Source organism: Schistocerca americana, chromosome X, assembly GCF_021461395.2.
Source record: "Schistocerca americana isolate TAMUIC-IGC-003095 chromosome X, iqSchAmer2.1, whole genome shotgun sequence".
Taxonomy (NCBI): Eukaryota; Metazoa; Arthropoda; class Insecta; order Orthoptera; family Acrididae; genus Schistocerca; species Schistocerca americana.
In genome coordinates, this window is record NC_060130.1 from 797,092,510 (window position 1) to 797,114,112 (window position 21,603).

The window sequence follows — 21,603 nt, forward strand, 5'->3', positions numbered from 1 at the left end:
GTGCCAGAGATAAGTCCCTGCAGTTGCACTGTCCTCTGTGTCCTTGGTGGTTCAGTCGGATAGAGCGTATGCCACGTAAGCAGGAGATCCTGAGTTCGAGTCCCGGTCGGGGCACACATTTTCAACAGTCTCCGTTGGTATTTATCAACGCCTGTAAGCAGCTACAGGTCTGGATTTCATTGTAATTTCATTCTTCAAGAGCTCCAAGATCACCAATTGTATCTGTTCTTTCGGACAAGCCTTAAAGAACAGGCATCATCTTCATATAGAATTTTGAATAGTTCTCAAGTGCTCAGATGGATGTCATCATCTTGCCATATTCAGGCATTGCTAATGTCTGGCTGATACTTGCTGGGTGTCACCATTATGTCCTCTCTCCTCCCCTGCCACCGCCTCCAGGTCTCTGGGCACAGACCTGTTTCAGGAATGGGGAAGCACGGTGTCAGGTGTCGATCCAAGGCCTTCATCAGCACTGGGTCCAGTCCCAAACACAGAACTCCTGAAGGCCCTGGATTGACACCCCGATGCCGTGCTTCCCCTACCACTACACCCAGTCTGCAAACAGAGGTGCTGGCTGGAGGTGGCAGGAAAAGGGGGGGGGGGGGCATGAAAGCAGCACCCAGCAGGTATTATCCATTCATCTTGAATACCTGAAGATGGCAAGAAGTCTGCTCACCGGAATACCACTTCTTTTAGATAACACTAACTGGCTGAATACCTGAGATCTGTTAAAAAATTTTCCTATGTTGTTAAAATATAAAATCACAGAACAAGATACAATAGAATTAAGCAATAAACCACTCACCTGTATCAAAATATGACCTAAGAATCATTACTGAATGACTGCCCAACCCAACACACTTAGTACTGATCTTTTGGGATGTCTATTCTGCCTAATGGAATAGGAAATGCATTATGAGAGTGCACTTGGGAAATCTTATACATAGCCCTAACTCTGACATGATTTTGACTCCCCATTTCTGATGCATACCAATCGATTTTGCCGTGGCAGCAATTGATTTTGGCGACATTGTTGGTTGGTTGTTGGAAGGAGCACATTCCGTGGTGAGGGAATGGCTCTTAAGCGGCATGCTGGACAAAAGGTAGTAGTTGGACAGAGCAGGAGGCTGATGAGTGGGGCATGAAGTGGCCCAGAAAACTATTGTGCCGGTAGTGGCTCTTTGTGTGGCAGTCACGAGAGACTGGTTGGGATGTCGGGAGTGAACAAGCACAGGGGGCTGGATTAGATGCCTTGTTTTAATTAGATGCAACGTGCAGATTTCCTGCCAGGTGTGAGATGTTTGGTAGCAAACTTGGGTGGCTGTTTCTCTGGTGAGCTGGATCTTTGAACTTTGGGAGGCTGGGTTGCCTGCTGTGACTGTTATACTGTGCCTTTTCTGCAGTCACTGGATTTTGAATATGTCCTTGTGGGCATTTGAAGGCTTTAACTGGTGGTGTAAATCTCACCTCATGCTCTGTTGAAGTGGCTGCTTGCATATTTCTTCCCTAGAGGTTGAAACTGTGAAAGAAGCTGTTTTGGAAGAGTTGGTATATTTTGCTACCAAGTGTAACACTTGTGAAACAAAGGTTTTGGGTTACTGTGTTTTGTCGATTTTTCACATTGCAACTGTTAATTAGGTGCACATACTGAAGTGTGTGTTAGCTGAGTTACCTAAAATTTCACATCTCTGTTTGTTGTATAAGTGTGATAATACTCTGTGCGCTAGTATTCCAAGAAATCACAGGATTATTTTGTAATTGCAAGTGGCTTGCAGCCAGTTTTTCTGCTATAGACCATCCAATGAGATGATGTATATTCTGGCTCTGGTCCTGTAATGTTAAACTGAGCTGGATATGGTGGTACATAAATTTTCTGGTAACTTTTCGAGTGTATTTTACTGCTTTGCTCTTACTAAGTGTTGTTATTGGAACTATTTGCCAATGATCAGTAGTAGTTTGCCAGATTGGAAGTTACGTGATTTTGTTATCTCCTGTAACATACTGCTAAAAAGGTGGTTAAATGGTGATGATGTTGGTTTGTGGGGCTCTCAACACCAAGGGCATCAGCGCCCACACAAGTTCCAAATCTTTTCAGTTCTAATCTCACCACTTCCCAAATGATGATGAGGACAACACAACCACCCAGTTCCCGGGTGGAGAAAATCCCTGACCCAGCCAGGAATCGAACGTGGGACCCCGTGATCCAGAGGTAGCAATGCTACCCACTAAACCGAAAGCTGGGGGGGGGGGGGGGGGGGGGGGGGGAATGTTGTTAAGCTTACCATATGTAGCCACCTATTGGTATTTGTTAATGATAAAAATTTCTAGTGAATACTTAAGAATTTCCTTTAACAACTTCAGATTATGGGCGAGGACCTATCGAGATTTGTTCTAGTGTTGTAATGTCATATATTGTTTGATGCAAAACTGTTCCCTTTTTAAGGCATAACTGTAGGTTAATAGTTCCCATTTCATTGTATCGTCCTGTTTTTACATTAATGTTGTTTCTGCTGTGACTTGGTCCTGTGTGTTCTGGTTTTTTAAAATGATAATATATTTACTGATTAGCTGAGTTGAAGTGATATCAATGGATATCTTTTGAGTACCAAAGAATGAAAGCTCTTACTGTAATAAAATTTGCATTACTATGTCTGAGACCTTGAGTGAAAGTTCAGCACCTTTCCACTGTCGGAACCATGTTTCCTAACCAACCTGCTATATTTGTGTAAAACCTTAGAGAGAGAGAGAGAGAGAGAGAGAGAGAGAGAGAGAGAGAGAGAGAGAGAGAGAGAGGAGGGAGGGAGCACAGACATTTAATTATTTAATTTTTTGTTATTTCTTCCAATAGACTTACATGATCTCAATATGTAGGCATTGCTATGGTGCGAAATAGGTGAACAATCAGAAAAGAAGTCTTCTACAAAAATCTGTTGGCTTTACAACGTCCACTATTTTTTTCTTTTTGAATGAGAACAACATCTGAGCTAGATGGAGAGGGCAGCCACAAAAAATATTATGCTATTAAACCAGACATATTATCCAACCACGATATTACTACACTTGGCCCCCATGGCTGATAAGCGAGCAATTATGTTACAGTAGGCAGCCACAAAAAATATTATGCTATTAAAACAGACATATTATCCAACCACGATATTACTACACTTGGCCCCCATGGCTGATAAGCAAGCAATTATGTTACAGTAAACAAGCCCATGCAGTGGTGACTAAAGAAAATGCATTGCATTCTGAATTATTTCAAAACAGTTGTATATATATGCATGCTTCAGTGTGTCCTCATGAAATATCATGATAAAAACTTGGGGTAAGCCAACTCAACCTCTCTCGCCCGCAGGTGCAATAATATTGTACTTGGCTAATAGTGCAGTGTCCGTTCCTTGTTATATGTTGTGTCATGCACTACATCATTCTTAATTTTAGTTCTCAGGCCAATTCACACATAAATGTCATCACATGGCGCTGTTACACATCACCTCCATGTTAACAAATGAAGCAATTCACACAGATAGGGTGTGATAGAGGCACATTGTTTCCTTGGTCTTTGCCACGTCCATTTGTTGCCATAGCAGTGCACCAAAGGGACACATGGTGGCAATGTCCAAGTGGTACACTGGTGTTTTCATTAATTGGAGGTCTGCCTAAAAAAATTATGTAGCTGAAGTAAAGCTCAGCCACCTCAGTTGAATGTTTCTCAGTGGGCCTTTTATTTTCGCATAAAAAATTTAAAAAATCACTGTTCTGAGATTCGCTTGCGTTCTTCACTATTAGGTCTTTCTCACTCGATTTTGAGAAAACGCTTGCCATTGTGGTTCTAGGCGCTTCAGTCCAGAACCACGTGGCTGCTACAGTCGAGGGTTCGAATCCTGCCTCGGGCATGGATGTGTGTGATGTCCTTAGGTTAGTTAGGTTTAAGTAGTTCTAAGTCGTAGGGGACTGATGACCTCAGAAGCTAAGTCCCATAGTGCTCAGAGCCATTTGAATCAGTTTGTATGAAGTAAAACGCCATTTTGTATATTTTGTGACAGTTGTTACACAAGTACTTATGTTATCTTTGAAAAACCGTACAATCTTTTTTATTTGTTGAATCTGTGAATTTATAACGTAGTGCTGATCGAACAGACTGGTTTTCCTGTGATGCTTATTGCAGAAATAGAAACCTTATTTTGAGAAAGAACAACACACGACAAAACACAACGTTTATTCCAATACAAATCCGCATCAGCAGCAGAAAGTACGGAAAAATTTACCACTATTCCTCTTGCATGTACACGAAACTTGCATAGTCAGCATTACATTTTCTGTCCTCAATCAATGGGTTTTGCCAGAGGGACATGCAAATCCACTATTCACTTGGTACTTGTTCATAGAAATCTTGATTTTCAGCTGCGATATACCGTAACGTGTCAAGTAAGGGTTTCTTCTTGGTGCGTTTTAATGGGACAATTTTATTACATACGATAAGGAAAACTATAATGTTATCTAGCGGCAGATTCCTTTTCCTAGCCCTTTCAGCTCCTTTGCAATGCTTTGACAAATCCACAGTTACTGGATGTTACGATTTTTTCTTTCCCTTAGTGGTTTTCTCAGATGAAATGTGTAGCCAGACATACTCAAGTTATCTTGAACGAGCCTCTGTGCAACCCGTGGTCTAGTATAAACTCCTCTGGTTGCGTCTTGCGCAGAAGGAATCCGTGGTCCTTGGGGTTGGCAATGACTGCAATGTAGGTTTCCGGGTGGAAGGATACTTTGCTCCTCTCTATAAGGACAAAATCTGTGACGTGGTAAATTATATCTTTCCGGTAAACTATATCTTTCCGGTCTACAGCAGTGAAATATTCACGGATTATCATAATTCAGAAATGAAAAGTGGCATTGTTGGCAGGAGGCCCCAACTGGGGAAGTTCCGCCGCCGGGTTGCAAGTCTTATTTCAGGTAACGCCACATTGGCCGACTTGCGCGTCGGTGGTGGTGATGATGATGGTGATGATGATGATAATGATAATACAAAACCCAGTACACGGGCGGAGAAAATTTCCAACATGGGCGGTAATCTAACCCAGGCTCACAACATGGCAGGCAAATACGTTACCACTCAGCTAAGCAGGTGAGCAGAGTTTAGAAAAATGTATGAACAGTTTGAACCTCTTCCACAAAATAAGCAAAGTGTAGGCTTACGTTCAAATGAAAACCATATGTAAAATAGGAATTATGATCAGAACAGTGTAGTTTCGTTGCTTTTCTCTGAAAGCTGTTCATTTTGTCTAACGCAATATAGAAACTTGTGAAACTTTCCGTAAAAATACTGGAAACGTTCAGGATTTATGTTCAGTTCTTTCATTATTTCGAATGCACCACATTTCTTTCCTTTTTTTAAATCATAACGATTGTTCCCAATAGTGTGAATTGCTCATGTCCCGCCCGGCCCTGACTGGTTTGCCCCCAGGCATCTGCGCGACGCTATTTCTCTGTCAATTGGACCTTACGAAAATTTAGGAAAGTGGTTCTACATCATAATACAATTATCTGTTGCCTCATTAAACGTTCAGTATTTCTATATAATGCAATCAATTACGCAGAGCATCAACAGTACCGAAATAAATCTTAGAATGTGTGGTCTGAAATTTTTTCATCCCTTTATTAATATGAGGTCAACGAAAACGAATTATAATGATAAAACAACGTTATGCTGCCATTGACATTCTGCATATTTAAAAAGTAAACAATACAAAAAGTAACGTGAAGCCTAGAAAAGGTACCAGTCAGGTGTCGAAACGTGTGTTGTGAGCGAAAAAGGTTGTGCTTTTCGGGAAAATGATGTGTAAAAAAACCATTTATTCTGCTAAGGCTGTCAATATATTTGAAACAAAGTATATTATCCCATACTACTGACCAAATTCACCACAAAAAATGGTTCAAATGGCTCTGAGCACTATGGGACTCAACTGCTGAGGTCATTAGTCCCCTAGAACTTAGAACTAGTTAAACCTAACCAACCTAAGACATCACAAACATCCATGCCCGAGGCAGGATTCGAACCTGCGACCGTAGCGGTCTTGCGGTTCCAGACTGCAGCGCCTTTAACCGCACGGCCACTTCGGCCGGCAATTCACCACATTTATGAATGTCCGTCCGTATAGCATTAACTGATCCTACAATAGGTCGTAAAAGAAACAAGACATCAGAATACGCTATGTACATCGGTATCTCGCAAACCACGCTAAAGAACGTAATTCGGTTTAAACTGCACATTCTTTAGGTCCACATTCACACTGAGGTACATGGTATTAAGCTTTTCCTTGTAGCTTTCGGGATGCAATTTTCTTCGGGTATTGTATTTTCTCATGTTTGGTTCTTTATGACATAATATGTGATCTGTTGATACTACGCGCAGGAGGAAATGAAAAGGAGCACCTGCAGTTTGGCGAATAATTCATACTAGCCAAAAGTCAACGGTGTGGAATGAAACACCGTTTGAAATAAATTGACAGCCCGCAGCGGTAAAGAACAGTTCATTTTACTTTATTAATAAAAGCAAAATTTATTTAACAAACCGACAAAAACAACTTCAGTGTTTTGCATGTCGATTAATGCTACTACTGACGTGGAAACAGAATCAAATCAGAAAATAAACTAATAACACACTATTTTTGTTTTCTGTGAGTATGTGAATGAATTTTAATTCAAATGATAGCTCCCACTCATAGAAATCAGTTTTGTTTTTATGTGACATGAGAGCTGTACACGCAGAGAGCAAAATAACGAAACGCAAATACGGGTCACGTGGAGACTAACCGTTAATACAACAGAACTATTTAGATTGCTCTGCCCGAATCTGGCAGGTTGGTAGCGCAAGAAAAAAATTTCCAGGTAGAGCCTGGCTGCTTGCTCCTCACTGCTCATACAGCTGACGGCAGTGTTTCCATATTAAGGTTTCTCAATTCCTCCATAGTAGACAAAAAAAATCCCCAAAATTATACCATTTCGGCAACTTTTCCGCAAACACCTTAAACCTACCTTTTCCTTTGAACTATTATTTATCAGTAGCGTTGCGTGCTTGAAGAGGTAGAACTGCGTGTTCAGGACCGTAAAATTATCGTGCAAATCAAAAATTATAGTACATAAACTTAAAGTTTTAATCTGAAAATAGAAAAATAAAAACAGGTTGCCTGAGCAGAAAAATAAAACCTTTTCTGGGGGTGCCACATTTTTTTTCCTTATCTGTTCTACTGATTTATAATTAAATGGCACAGTAACTCTAAAATTAGCTAAGAGAGCTATTATTTCACCAAAACGAAACCAAGCCCAAAACGCGCAATGTTATTATCACAAATACTTTGATTTGCTTTCTATTCTAAAGGCACACAAACAAACACGAAAACTCACAGAACCAACTCAGTATAAATAAAAACACAAATCAACAAGCAAACCCAGCCTTACTTTAGTAATTAGTCACTGATCGTACCTGTCTTGGTCTCTCAGACATTCATGACTGTCGTCGGACACTTGTGGCTGGGGGAAGCAAATCTTGGTGCCGTTCGGGCGTGCCGATCGGTTGCGCTCGGCTAGCCTCGGGTCTGCAGCTCGTGGCGCTTCTTGGTGGCAGACAGTGAAAGCATATATTGATTCCATTCGCCTTTAAGACAAGGCGCTGTTTGATTCACCCCGTATGAAATTTAAAATTGTGTGTTACTTGCCTATAAAAAAGTGATAAAATTACTTGAGAGTTGAACTGCACGTGTTGGAGGTGTCTACCTCGAATCAGAACGCTCAACGTCACGCCTGAACTGTTCGCCGTTGCCAAACTGCCACAAATGTTCAGTTAACTGCCAACTCCTTGCCTGGCTTTTTTTTCTTGCTGTGTGTGGATCCTGAATCCTGGATCCGGCCTTATTTCGTCTCCCCCTCTCTCTCACACACACACACAAAATGACAATGAAATACGGTACGCATATTTCGTTCACACCACTAGCCAAAGTCTACTGGATCCTTTCGCACAAAACGCGATTCGACTTCTCATATTAGTTATCACAGAGACTGGCCTACAGTAAGTAAACTTCATACGACATGTGTAAATCCGAACGTTCGAAGTCCGAAAATGAGCGTTGCAAGTGGTTCTATACATACATAATTATTTTACCGCGATATTATGGATGTCCTCCGTAGCGCGGCGTTAACGTCACAAATCGCGGGACTTACGGACGCGTGTTCGAATGCTACAAGGAAATTTTTTTCTTTTTTAAATTTTTGCCAAAATGACTTATTATTATAATTATTTTGCAATATAATTTTAAGCTTTTGTTGCATCATTTTTATCATCATAATGACTTATTTGTTCCTTTTTTCCTTCCTACCTTTCTTCTTTCTTATGGAATCTGTTTCTGTCACCCATAACCTGTAAATGAGTTCCAGCCAGAATTGCTGATCGGTTGGTATAGCGTCAGCTCGCGATCAAAAGCGAGACGTTACAATTCGCTTTTAACGATGAAACTATTTTTTTTCCAATACAACGAAAAACCTGACCAAGTTGCAAATATTTTATTTTTCATTCGATGACTAGTTTCGGACCGAGACCCATTTTCAAATCAACCTACAGGGTAGAAAACCCAATTTACACTCATGTATGATACAGTTATTACCAAATTCTTAAGCATATGCCGAAGATACAGAACATACCGTTTTAAACTTACTTACAGTCGAAAGTGGCATTTCCGAAGATGTCAAAAAATGTATAAAGTGCATACAGATAATGGGCAGTTTACTCCCTCTGTAGTAAGGAAACCTCAGGAAGTAGGCACCCTATCAGTATATGGGAAACATTTTTTTCTCAAACCATGAAGAATACAACAATTCATACACAAACCATACAAGTCCACTATAAAATTAATACTTTTTAAAATCTTGACCAAAAACAGTCAAAACACTTAAAATCACTGTCCAGTAGTACACAGCAGCTCCACACACGGCGTGTATTACGAAGCTGTATGATATGCTGGCACGTAAAACTCATTAATTGTGAACAGCGACAATAGCATTAAAACAAATCAAAACAATAGAAGAATTTTTTAAAATCTTTACTAAAAAGAGTCAAATATGTACAATTACTGTCCAGTAATACACAGGAGTGTCACATACGGCGCGTATTACAAGAGCGTATGCCATGCTGGCACATAAGTCATTAAGTGTGAAACAGGTGCAAGTCAACAATAAAAATTATTACTTTTGAAATACATTACCAAAAACTACCAACAATTTAAAACCACTGAACAGTAAAAGAAGGTTTTGCATCACGCATCGAAAGGTATTCAGTTGGATATTCTGGAGGAGCTTGAGATTTTAAAGAGAAAAATAAAGGAGCTAGATAAAGTGTTGAACGAACAAGTCGATTTTCGGTTTAGTCGGTTCTTTGCTATGTTCCAAAATGATGTATAGTTTATACTGTCTCCCCCTACGACGAGCCCGACTTTTACTTCCACCAATCTCTGGACCACGAACTCCTGTACACTCGGGCTTCATGTACTGAGTTCAGTTTCTAGCTTATTTCACAAAAATATATTGCGTTTTTACAGTATGTGGTTCGGTTCTTACATCGTTATTATATGCTATTGCTGATATACTGAGGGGTACAGCTCTTCTTTTAAGTATGCACTATTGTCTGTGGTGCCTATAGGCTGCTGCTGTTTGGATAATAAAGCTTCTGTGTTTGTAGTGCCTTTACGCTGCTTGTGGTGTGATGTGTAGGGCACACTATGAAGCTGGTTACAGGTTGACTATGTGGTCTTCACCACTAAATTATTTTAAAAAGTTGTTTGGGGTCCTTTCTGTTAGCATATGTTTTCTGCACGATTACTCCTGAGTAACATATGATTTCTCTGTTATTATTTATTAGTTTGTAAAGAAATGGCGTATAGTCGTCTCTCGCCCAATTTTCAGTAATTTTCCATTATTGCTACTGATAATATGTTTAGATTGATGCCGTGCTGTCCACTTAACCTCCTCTTCTTTGGCACCTTTATCTTCATGCTCCTCCCCCTCTCCACTTCCCAGACGTCCCCCTACTCTAAGCGCAAAGGTCTGGAACCGCGCGACAGCTACGGTCGCAGGATCGAATCCTGCCTTGGGCATGGATGTGTGTGATGTCCTTAGGTTAGTTAGGTTTAAGTAGTTCTAAGTTCTAGGGGACTGATGACCTCAGAAGTTAAGTCCCATAGCGCTCAGAGCCATTTGAATCCTCCCCTTCAACCACACATCCACCCTACACGCCCATGGGTATGGTTATGCTATGTCCTCCTCTGAGTGGCAAGTACATTTTTGGTACCTTGGAAAAACAACACTTCTGGTTTGATATTTGTTTTTTCGTGAGACATGGGAAAAAGTTATTTTATCTGCACGGAATTTGTAAAGTTTGGTGTGATAAAAAATTTTATGCTTGCAAATGGTCGGAAATGACAAGGATTTTTAATCTCCTATTGTTTTCTTTTAATACTAATGTTGCTGTTATTTCTAAGGGCTTTTTACGTGCCTACATGACATAAAACTGTAATAGGCGCCGTAGATGATGTCGTTTTGTTTTACTGTTCAGTGGTTTGAAATAGTTGATAGTTTTTGGTAATGAATTTGAAAAGTAATAATTTTTAGTTTTGACTTGCACCATTTCACACTTCATGATTGGCATACAATTTTGTAATACGCACCATATGTGGCACTGCTGTGTATTACTGGTTAGTTATTTTAAGTATCTGAACAAGTTCTCTTATTGTTTTGTTGTCCGCCCCCGGTAGCTGAATGTTCAGCCGGCACGGTAGCTCAGCGTGATCGGTCAGAGGGTTAGCTGGAGGGTTAGCTGCCCTCTGTTAAAAAAAAAAAAAAAAAAAAAAAAAAAAAAAAAAAAAAAAAAAAATCTGAGTTTATCGATCAACAACGAACTTAAACGGATGTCTTACGACGTCCGCCCCGAGCAGATGAAGCGAACAAAATGAGACTGAAAAAATAATAATAAAAAAATATGGTTAGCGTGTCGGATTGTCAATCCTCTGGGCCCGGGTTCGATTCCCGCCTGAATCGGGGAATTTTCTCCGCCCAGGGACTGGGTGTTGTTCTGACCTCGTCATCATCCTATCATCCTCATCGACCGCAGGTAGCTGAAATGGCGTCAACTAGAAAGACCGGCACCCAGCGAAGGGCCTGCCCGATAGGGGGCCCTAGCCATACGATTAAATAAATAAATTGTTTTGTTTTTTAATACTATTGTAGCTACTCAAATTTCATGATTTTTGCGTGCCTACATGACATTCAACTTTGTAATAGGCGCAGTATGTGGTGCTGTTGTGTTTTACTATTCAGTTGTTTTAAACAGTTGACTGTTTTTGGTAGAGGATTTAAAAAGGTAATAATTTTATTTTACAGTTAATGATTTTTATATGCCTACATTTCATACCGTATTCGTGATGGTTTCCTTACAGAAGAGGAAGAAGTAAACTACCAGTTAGCTGTATGCACTGCAAATGTACACATTTTTTGACATATTCGGAAATGTCACTTTCAACTTTGTTAGGTAAGTTTAAAACGATATGTTCTTTATCTTTGGCATATGCTTAAGGATTTGATAATAACTGAACTGTAATATGCGAAAGTGTAAATTTGGTCTCGGTCCGAAACTAGTCATCAAATGAAGTGGCGCAAGACGAGCGCGATTAATAGCTCTGCCGCAGGTTGGTGATCGCCATTTTCTCGGATACACTGAACATCGAGGGATGTGGTCAGGTTAGGACACGAGTGTAGATTCGGGGCTACAAAACGCATCGTCTGCTGCAGTTCAGGCATTGGCCATTTTTAAATCAGCTGTGGATAGAGCATCTCGTGTTCCCACAATATCTGATGGCAGCAGCTTCCAACACTGCTCCACATTAAATGAACAGCATTTCAGAGCTTGTGAAGTGACTCCCCCTGTTTCTTCTTTCTTTCACCAGTGGCATGTCGCATACTGACGCACGGTCGGCATTGTTAGGAACGGATTTGGCAAGGTTAGGATGAAGGGGTGGCTGGATGCCCTACCTGCCGCCACCGTGCACCCCCCTGGACGGAATTAGTGTACCCCAGCAGTCTGCGTCTAGTGTAACTTGTGGAATAGTACGAACGTGTTCAGATGTCGGCGAGTCGTGGAACTGAGACGGAACGTGGAGACCAGCCCAGTATTCACCTAGTGGGATGTGGAAAACGGCCTAAAAACAACATCCACGCTGGCCGGCACACCGGCCCTCGTCATTAAATCCGCCGGGCGGATTCGATCCAGTGCCGGCGCGCCTACCCGAGTCCAGAAAGCAGCGCGTTAACGCTCTCGGCAATCCTGGCAGGTTGACTCCCCAGCTTTGCTTGTCGCCTTTAAAGGAGCGGTAGCCGATGTGGCAACACTGTAGCGCCAAGCGACAGACTTCAACTAAAAAATAATTTTAAACGGACTATAGACGGCTTCTGCAGTTTTTCAAGATCTACAGTACGGTAATGGTTCAAATGGCTCTGAGCACTATGGGACTGAACAGCTGAGGTCATCAGTCCCCTAGAACTTAGAACTACTTAAACCTAACTAACCTAAGGACATCACACACATCCATGCCCGAGGCGACTGTAGCGGTCGCGCGGTTCCAGACTGAAGCACCTAGAACCGCTCGGCCACAACGGTCGGCAGTACGGTAATGAAATTCCTCGAAAATATATCCTACAACTACTAAAAACATAGGTAAATTTTCCCCAAACTGCGAGTAATTGTTCACGAGAAATCTATTCCAGTTCTTATTGTCTTAGCTGATTAATACTCAGGCCGGTTTAAGGGCCAACCAACAGAAGAACTGTAAGATTCCTTTACATGGCTGACAACAAATAGTAGCGGCCGCTTGGGGCGCGCAAGTACAAGTTTTGTACCTACAGCGTATAACAATGACTAGCGAAAACTGACACTGGTGAAAGTGTACTAGGGATAAGAGAGGGCTGGCGCGTAATGATAAGCCGCTTACGTGGAAAATGTTCTCGAGCCAGCCGTGCTAATACTATACGTTTTCGATTTGAACCCTATGTTTATCGTCGATAGCAGCACGAACGTGTTTGGCACTGATTTCCTTCAATAAGCTGGAGCTGAATTTTATCTTTAAGCAGTGGAACTTTAAATAGTTCTCTCGAGACGTTTTTATCCAACTACAGCAGTTTAAAAGTAGCTCTGTATTTTTACATAAAATTCCTTTCAGCGGATTGACTCTGCAAATAACAAAAAGCCTGTTGTAATTATATTTCACAATCTTGGAGGTGCACAAGCATTTATTAATGTATTACAAAGTGGCGTGGAGAATCAGAAACAACTAACAGACTTTGTGATCTAAGCTAGTCAGCTTAATGAATCTATTATTAGAACAGGATCTATACTATACTAGTGTTTAGTTGTTTTTGTCTGCATATGAAATATTTTGTATGCAGTCATGTCTGAAGGACATCGTAACGTTAAGCTACAGACACTGTAGAAACACAGACAGTGTAACTATATATACTGCTTACTATATACTATATATACATGCAATGACGGACCAAAAAAGGACGATAATGTACTTCGCTCTCCTGCGGGACTCACGAGATGCGCAAGCGAAGGGTTGTGGATTCCCTGACTTATGGAAGTTTGGTCCTTGAAACGTGCTGGGATAGAGGAAGCTGTTAAGCTAACCGCTCGCGGTAAGCGGGAAATTGACGTCAATCCGGATTCAAAAAATGCGAGTCAATTTTATTTTGAAAATTGGCTCTGAGCACTATGGGACTTAACTTCTGAGGTAATCAGTCCCCTAGAACTTAGAACTACTTAAACCTAACTAACCTAAGGACATCACACACATCCATGCCCGAGGCAGGATTCGAACCTGCGACCGTAGCAGTCGCACGGTTCCAGACTGTAGCGCCTAGGACCGCTCGGCCACTCCGGCCGGCCTGAAAATTGGGCAAACTATTTTATAGTGTATAATCTCGGTATTAGTGACCAAGGAAACTTCCTTGCTAAAGATATTTCGGATGAAGAAACTTCCAGTAAGGTGCAAACTGTGTTGCAGGAATTCAGGATTATTCATTATTAAGACTACTTCAGTGCATCACAACAGTGTGAGTTTAGAATAAAAATTGTCGCCAGTAATGGCAATGAGTTAAAAAAGTCTGGCAAATTGTCAAAGCACGTTTTTATCGTGAGAATCATAATGAAGTAGGCGGCTTTTCATAGTCTTGTAAACTTAGAAGTGAGATCAGTACTTAAATTGCACATACATCAAATGAAACAGTCTATATCAGATTGTTTAAATAAATAAAATTATAATTTCAGAAGTTTCAATTTTGATTAAATTTGGTATAAATTCCACACATGATAAGCCTAACATTTTAAGGGGCTCCGGAAAGGCTCAAAATCATGAAAAGTTCAATTTTTACTTTTTTGCGTTTTCTGAACCTGCAGACTATTACCTTTTAATAGATATATAATTTATTCCATTCCGAAGACTACAACTACTTTTAAATTTTTTTTGAAATGTGTTCTACATGGGCGTGACCCACTGTGGCGCTGTTAAACTGCTGTCAAATGGTGTTATTATTAACGTCCGTGTTCATCAGGTACATTTTAGTGATGTGAGATGAAGTATGTGTTGTGGCTAACCTGTGATGGTTCAATATATATCGCTGGTGTGATTGTCGATTGTTTCATGTTTATTTACTCTGTCGTTATCTCGAAAATATTCGTAATTAATTCTGTTTCTTGAGTCTCTGTTTTGTTGAAGTATAATAATGAGTAAAAGTAAAGTTATTAGAAATCCTCTGAAGGCTTTTAAGAAAAGGAGAAATATTGGAAAGCCAAAGGTATGTGTTATTACTGTAAACAATAAAGACGATAACCAAGTGAGTGAACCTAACCTCTGAAGTACACCTGCCCATAGCAGTCAAAGTGGGAAAGAAAATACTTCACAGAAGAAGCTTGGTTCAATGAGTGAAAACTATGAATGTTTTATGGGCGAATCGGATGTGAATGAAATATTTGATATGTCGGTTCTCAAAGGAATTTTTTCAAACTGTGTAAGATGTATTCATTGTAGTGAAGTTGGTCTGGAACTCTCCATAATAAAGCACGTAGGAGTTGCTAGTGAAATACAACTGAAATGTGATAAGTATTCATACATGACCACCTTTTGGAACAGTGTTGCAGTAACTGCAACTGAAGAAAATGGTAGCAAAATCTACGAACACAACAACGAGCGACGCTTGCTTTAGACAAGGAACGCCTTCAGGCTGCAGACAGAGCTGTAAAGAGTCTAGAAATACAAGCAAGAGTAAACAGGAGGAGGAACAAGAGGAAGCTGGAGGAGGAGTTTGCAGAGGATGAAGACAATCCATCCTATGGACCTGGAATGCACTAAAAAGTTAATCCAATCTTTGTCGCTCGATTCCCAAAACTTTTATTTTCTCATACTAATTACATGTTTTCTAAGGATCTTCTAAACAAATTTGTTTCAAACTTTCAGTAAATGTTACACAGTACCTTCTGCATAATTTAACACAGCCTTTTTCCAAAAAGCTGTATATTTTTGAATATATAAATAAAAAATTGCAAAAAAATGTTGTTAATTTTCATTACAATTGAAAAAAATCATCTTTAATAACTGAGTCCCTGTGTTAAGTTGTAGCCCATATTTCAATAAATAATCTGTAAAAAGTTCAACTTCCTACCTCAAATACTTTGTAAGGAAAGATGTAATTTATAAGCGTTATTTTAACATTGCAAGTATAGGGCGTTCCGAAGCCCCTTAAACATGTGAGTAGAAGAACGTTCTTTCCATTTCTGAGATAACAAGGTCTGAGGCATTAAAAATTGAAAGTCAGGGAGCATGATGTTGAAATTTAATCTGCAGTAAGGATTTGCAAGTTAAATAGAAAGCTGTATTTCTTAGATTCTCAGATGATTATCACTCTCCTAAAGTACAGAAAAAAGTTACGGCCAGTGGTAGGTCTTGTTAATTTGTATAAACAATTTATCACGCCAGTCTCTTGGACAATTTGGCGATGCGAGCTTTTATTGCTGCCGCACAACTATATTTTGCCAGTTTTCAAATGAGAGTTGTATTAGCATAATACACGCAAAATATGCAATGCACGCGAACAGTACACAGACTACTGTTAAGATTTCGCTATCTTCCACCAGAAAGCGCCACGGGCTGCAGACACGTACAGTCACGACGCCAGCCGATCAGCACCAAGATCTGCTGTCCTTAGCAGCTAAGATGGCGGAACAGCCTATTTATGTAGCCAATGAGAACGATATTTTCGTTTCAAACGCGGGCGAAACAAATATTTCATTTTAATATAAAGTCCTCTGACATAGTACGTATCTTAGTGCGATGGAACTAAAGTTTCGCGTAAAACCACGGATACACAGAAGCATGTAATACACTATTTAACATGAGTATCATCGTCGTTATATTATTGCAAATATGATCTGTTTATGCAACAAAATTAGATTTTATTTTTGTGTACATGGCTTTCGCTTCTTCGTATTTACGAAATACCATGTATTACAGGCCACTAATGACGTTTCGTATATGAAAGGAAGCGAAATGTGCAAGACAAAAATAAACGGCGTTTTATTTAGTTGTATAGGTGGACATCATGTCCAACATAATAATATAGAAACAACTAAGGAATTACAGAAAACACCAGGATTTTATTGAAACCAACACATGACACTAGGCTTGTACATTGTTGCTGCACTCTTCGTGAAATGCATAAAATTCTGCTTTTGACAGTACATTCTGTGCCACATGTATTCGAACAAATAACAATCAAAAAGTTTTTTGCACTGTGTAGTTCCTTGTAGAGATCTTATGTCCGACCTGGTGCCTTTGATGACGTTTGTGCGTGCACCCGTTTCGAGATCTTTAAGCCTAGTTTACACGACGACACTAGCTAGGTTGCAGGCAACTGCGAAACCGGCCACTGTGCATGCGCGCCGCATGTTTGCGCAACTCGTCGGTGAAACTAAACATTTTCGCTGTGTTCCAACTTTGGCGATACTATTTGCATGAGTTTTGAGGTTATGTGTGCTCGTAGAGTGTAGACAAACTGAAATATGACGTGGGGAACGGAGAATAATGTTCGCTTTTTGAATATCTATGCTTTGCATAGGTGTTTGTGGGATTTCAGTGATGCTTATCACAAAAATAAGCAACATACTGCTGTAACATAGATAGTTTGACAATATCTGAGCTGCATGGCAAAATTTATTGAATTAGGAGCACATATACAACTGAATTAAGAAAAACACAAGCAAATGTAATTCTAGCTGTGGAAGTTACAAGACTAAAATCCCATAGTTCGAGGTTTTTTTTTTTTTTTTTTTTGTTTTTTTTTTTTTAAGAAATATTGTTTTCAGGAGGGAAGGCTACACAAATCAAGAAGTTGCATCCTTTATTCAATATTCATCTATTTAAAACGTCGTAGCAGTGCCCCCCACTCATATATGTTTGAATTTTGAAACATTGCCACTGTACAGATTGGTCTTCAAGAGTTTGCAAACAGTTCTCTTCTTAATGCGGCCTGCTTCGAATAATTACTGCTGTTAATGTTAATAATTATTACTCTTAATGTTAATAATTATTGGTGTTAATGAGAAAGTATCATCACCAACTAAACCCGCTTCTTATAGCATGCCGAGTGTTCTCGATTGTAATGCACGCAATGTGATATGTAATTTCAGTTCTGGCGACAGTGCTTCATGCGTTACAGTATCTTTATTCCTTATCGCATAATTAACTCTATTTATAAGAAACGTGAACAGTTCTGGTGACATTCTAAGACATTAAAAAGAACTTCTTTGGTCTTAAACCATGGACCTTGCCGTTGGTGGGAAGGCTTGCGTGCATCAGCGATACAGATGGCCGTACCGTAGGTGCAACCACAACGGAGGGGTATTGTTGAGAGGCCAGGCAAACGTGTCGTTCATGAAGAGGGGCAGCAGCCTTTTCAGTAGTTGCAGGGGCAACAGTCTGGATGATTGACTGACCTGGTCATGTAACACTAACCAAAACGCCTTGCTGTGCTGGTACTGCGAACGGCTGAAAGCAAGGGGAAACTAAAGCCGTAATTTTTCCCGAGGGCATGCAGCTTTACTGTATGGTTAAATGATGATGGCGTCCTCTTGGGTAAAATATTCCGGAGGTAAAATAGTCCCCCATTCAGATCTCTGGGCGGGGACTACTCAAGAGGACGTCGTTATCAGGAGAAAGAAAACTGGCATTCTACGGATCGGAGCGTGAAATGTCAGATCCCTTAATCGGGCAGGTAGGTTAGAAAATTTAAAAAGGGAAATGGATAGGTTAAAGTTAGATATAGTGGGAATTAGTGAAGTTTGGTGGCAGGAGGAACAAGACTTTTGGTCAGGTGAATACAGGGTTATAAATACAAAATCAAATAGGGGTAATGCAGGAGCAGGTTTAATGATGAGTAAAAAATAGGAGTGCGAGTAAGCTACTACAAACAGCATAGTGAACGCCTTATTGTGGCCAAGATAGACACGAAGCCCACACCTACTACAGTAGTACAAGTTTATATGCCAACTAGCTCTGCAGATGATGAAGAAATTGATGAAATGTATGATGAGATAAAAGAAATTATTCAGGTAGTGAAGGGAGACGAAAATTTAATAGTCATGGGTGGCTGGAATTCGAGAGTAGGAAAAGGGAGAGATGGAAACGTAGTAGGTGAATATGGATTGGAAGTAAGAAATGAAAGAGGAAGCCGTCTGGTGGAATTTTGCACAGAGCATAACTTAATCATAACTAACACTTGGTTCAAGAATCATGAAAGAAGGTTGTATACATGGAAGAACATTGGAGATACTAGAAGGTACCAGATAGATCATATAATGGTAAGACAGAGATTCAGGAACCAGGTTCTAATTAGTAAGACATTTCCAAGGGCAGATGTGGACTCTGACCACAATCTATTGGTCATGAACTGTAGACTAAAACTGAAGAAACTGCAAAAAGGTGGGAATTTGAGGAGATGGGACCTGGATAAACTGACTAAACCAGAGGTTGTACAGAGTTTCAGGGAGAGCATAAGGGAACAATTGACAGAAATGGGGGAAAGAAGTACAGCAGAAGAAGAATGGGTAGCTTTGAGGGATGAAGTAGTGAAGGCAACAGAGGACCAAGAAGGTAAAAAGACGAGAGCTAGTAGAAATCCTTGGGTAACAAAAGAAATATTGAATTTAATTGATGAAAGGAGAAAATATAAAAATGCAGTAAATGAAGCAGGCAAAAAGGAATACAAACGTCTCAAAAATGAGATCAACAGGAAGTGCAAAATGGCTAAGCAGGGATGGCTAGAGGACAAATGTGATGCTGTAGATGCTTATCTCACAAGGGGTAAGATAGATACTGCCTACAGGAAAATTAAAGAGACCTTTGGAGGAAAGAGAACCACTTGTATGAATATCAAGAGCTCAGATGGCAACCCAGTTCTAAGCAAAGAAGGGAAAGCAGAAAGGTGGATGGAGTATATAGAGGGTCTATACAATGGCGATGTACTTGAGGACAATATTATGGAAATGGAAGAGTATGTAGATGAAGATGAAATGGGAGATACGATACTGCGTGAAGAGTTTGACAGAGCACTGAAAGACCTGAGTCGAAACAAGGCCCCAGGAGTAGACAACATTCCATTAGAACTACTGACGGCCTTGGGAGAGCCAGTCCTGACAAAACTCTACCATCTGGTGAGCAAGATGTATGAGACAGGCGAAATACCCTCAGACTTCAAGAAGAATATAATAATTCCAATCCCAAAGAAAGTGGGTGTTGACAGATGTGAAAATTACCGAACTATCAGTTTAATATGTCACAGCTGCAAAATACTAACACGAATTCTTTACAGACGAATGGAAAAACTGGTGGAAGCCGACCTCGGGGAAGATCAGTTTGGATTCCGTAGAAATACTGGAACACGCGAGGCAATACTGACCTTACGACTTATCTTAGAAGAAAGATTAAGGAAAGGCAAACCTACGTTTCTAGCATTTGTAGACTTACAGAAAGCTTTTGACAATGTTGACTGGAATACTCTCTTTCAAATTCTAAAGGTGGTAGGGATTAAATACAGGGAGCGAAAGGCTATTTACAGTTTGTACAGAAACCAGATGGGAGTTATAAGAGTCGAGGGGCATGAAAGGGAAGCAGTGGTTGGGAAGTTAGTGAGACAGGGTTATAGCCTCTCCCCGATGTTATTCAATCTGCATATTGAGCAAGCTGTAAAGGAAACAAAAGAAAAATTCGGAGTAGGTATTAAAATCGATGGAGAAGCAATAAAAACTTTGAGGTTCGCCGATTACATTGTAATTCTGTCAGAGACAGCAAAGGACTTGGAAGAGCAGTTGAACGGAATGGACAGTGTCTTGAAACGAGGATATAAGATGAACATCAACAAAAGCAAAACGAGGATAATGGAATATAGTCGAATTAAGTCGGGCGATTTTGAGGGAATTATATTAGGAAATGAGACACTTAAAGTAATAGATGAGTTTTGCTATTTGGGGAGCAAAATAACTGATGATGCTCGAAGTAGAGAAGATATAAAACGTAGACTGGCAATGGCAAGGAAAGCGTTTCTGAAGAAGAGAACTTTGTTAACGTCGAGTATAGATTTAAGTGTCAGGATGTCGTTTTTGAAAGTATTCGTATGGAGTGTAGCCACGTATGGAAGTGAAACATGGACGATAAATAGCTCGGACAAGAAGAGAATAGAAGCTTGTGAAATGTGGTGCTACAGAAGAATGCTGAAGATGAGATGGGTAGATCACATAACTAATGAGGAGGTACTGGTATTGAATAGAATTGGGGAGAAGAGGAGTTTGTGGCACAACTTGACAAGAAGAAGGGACCGGTTGGTAGGACATGTTCTGAGGCATCAAGGGATCACCAAATTAGCATTGGAGGCCAGAGTAGAGGGTAAAAATCGTAGAGGGAGACCAAGAGATGAATACACTAAACAGATATAGAAGGATGTAGATTGCAGTAGGTACTGGGAGATGAAGAAGCTTGCACAGATAGAGTAGCATGGAGAGCAGCATCTAACTAGTCTCTGAACTGAAGACCACAACAACAACAACAACAACATGCAGCGATTCCACGCAACAAGCTTTAACTCCATCACAACTCGTGGGGCATGTAGCTGCCAACACTTTCATTTCAGACTCGACTCAGGATCATACAAAACGACGAAACTGAAGTGTATACTGGTTTCACCATGTCTACAGTCAAATACGAAACCATTTGCGTGTAACTCATTCCACGCAACGAGTGGCGCAACTCAATGTCGTCGTGTAAACCAGGCTTTGGGATAAGTTTGCATGCAACGCGCGTTGACGGGCGTTAACGCGCGATCGAATTTCAGAAGAGTTCAGACAATAAGCGCTAGAGCTCGTTAGTAGCTGCAGTTTACTAGAGAGCCTATTTACTCGATACAGGCTCTGTACAGTTTACCCTCTTCCAGTGTGTTTCGGTGGAGTCCAGAAAATGGACGTTG

General features: G+C 40.4%; 1 protein-coding gene across 2 annotated transcripts in view; it reads right to left on the bottom strand.

Annotated features, from left to right (window-relative positions):
• Positions 1-7,550, bottom strand: part of LOC124555195 (cullin-1-like) — a 231,548-nt gene extending 223,998 nt beyond the window's left edge. For both annotated transcript variants that reach the window (XR_006968526.1, XM_047129039.1), the window contains exon 1: positions 7,484-7,550. The gene's annotated coding sequence lies outside the window, so the exon portion shown is untranslated. The remainder of the gene's footprint in view (positions 1-7,483) is intronic.
• Positions 7,551-21,603: the final 14,053 nt, after the last annotated feature.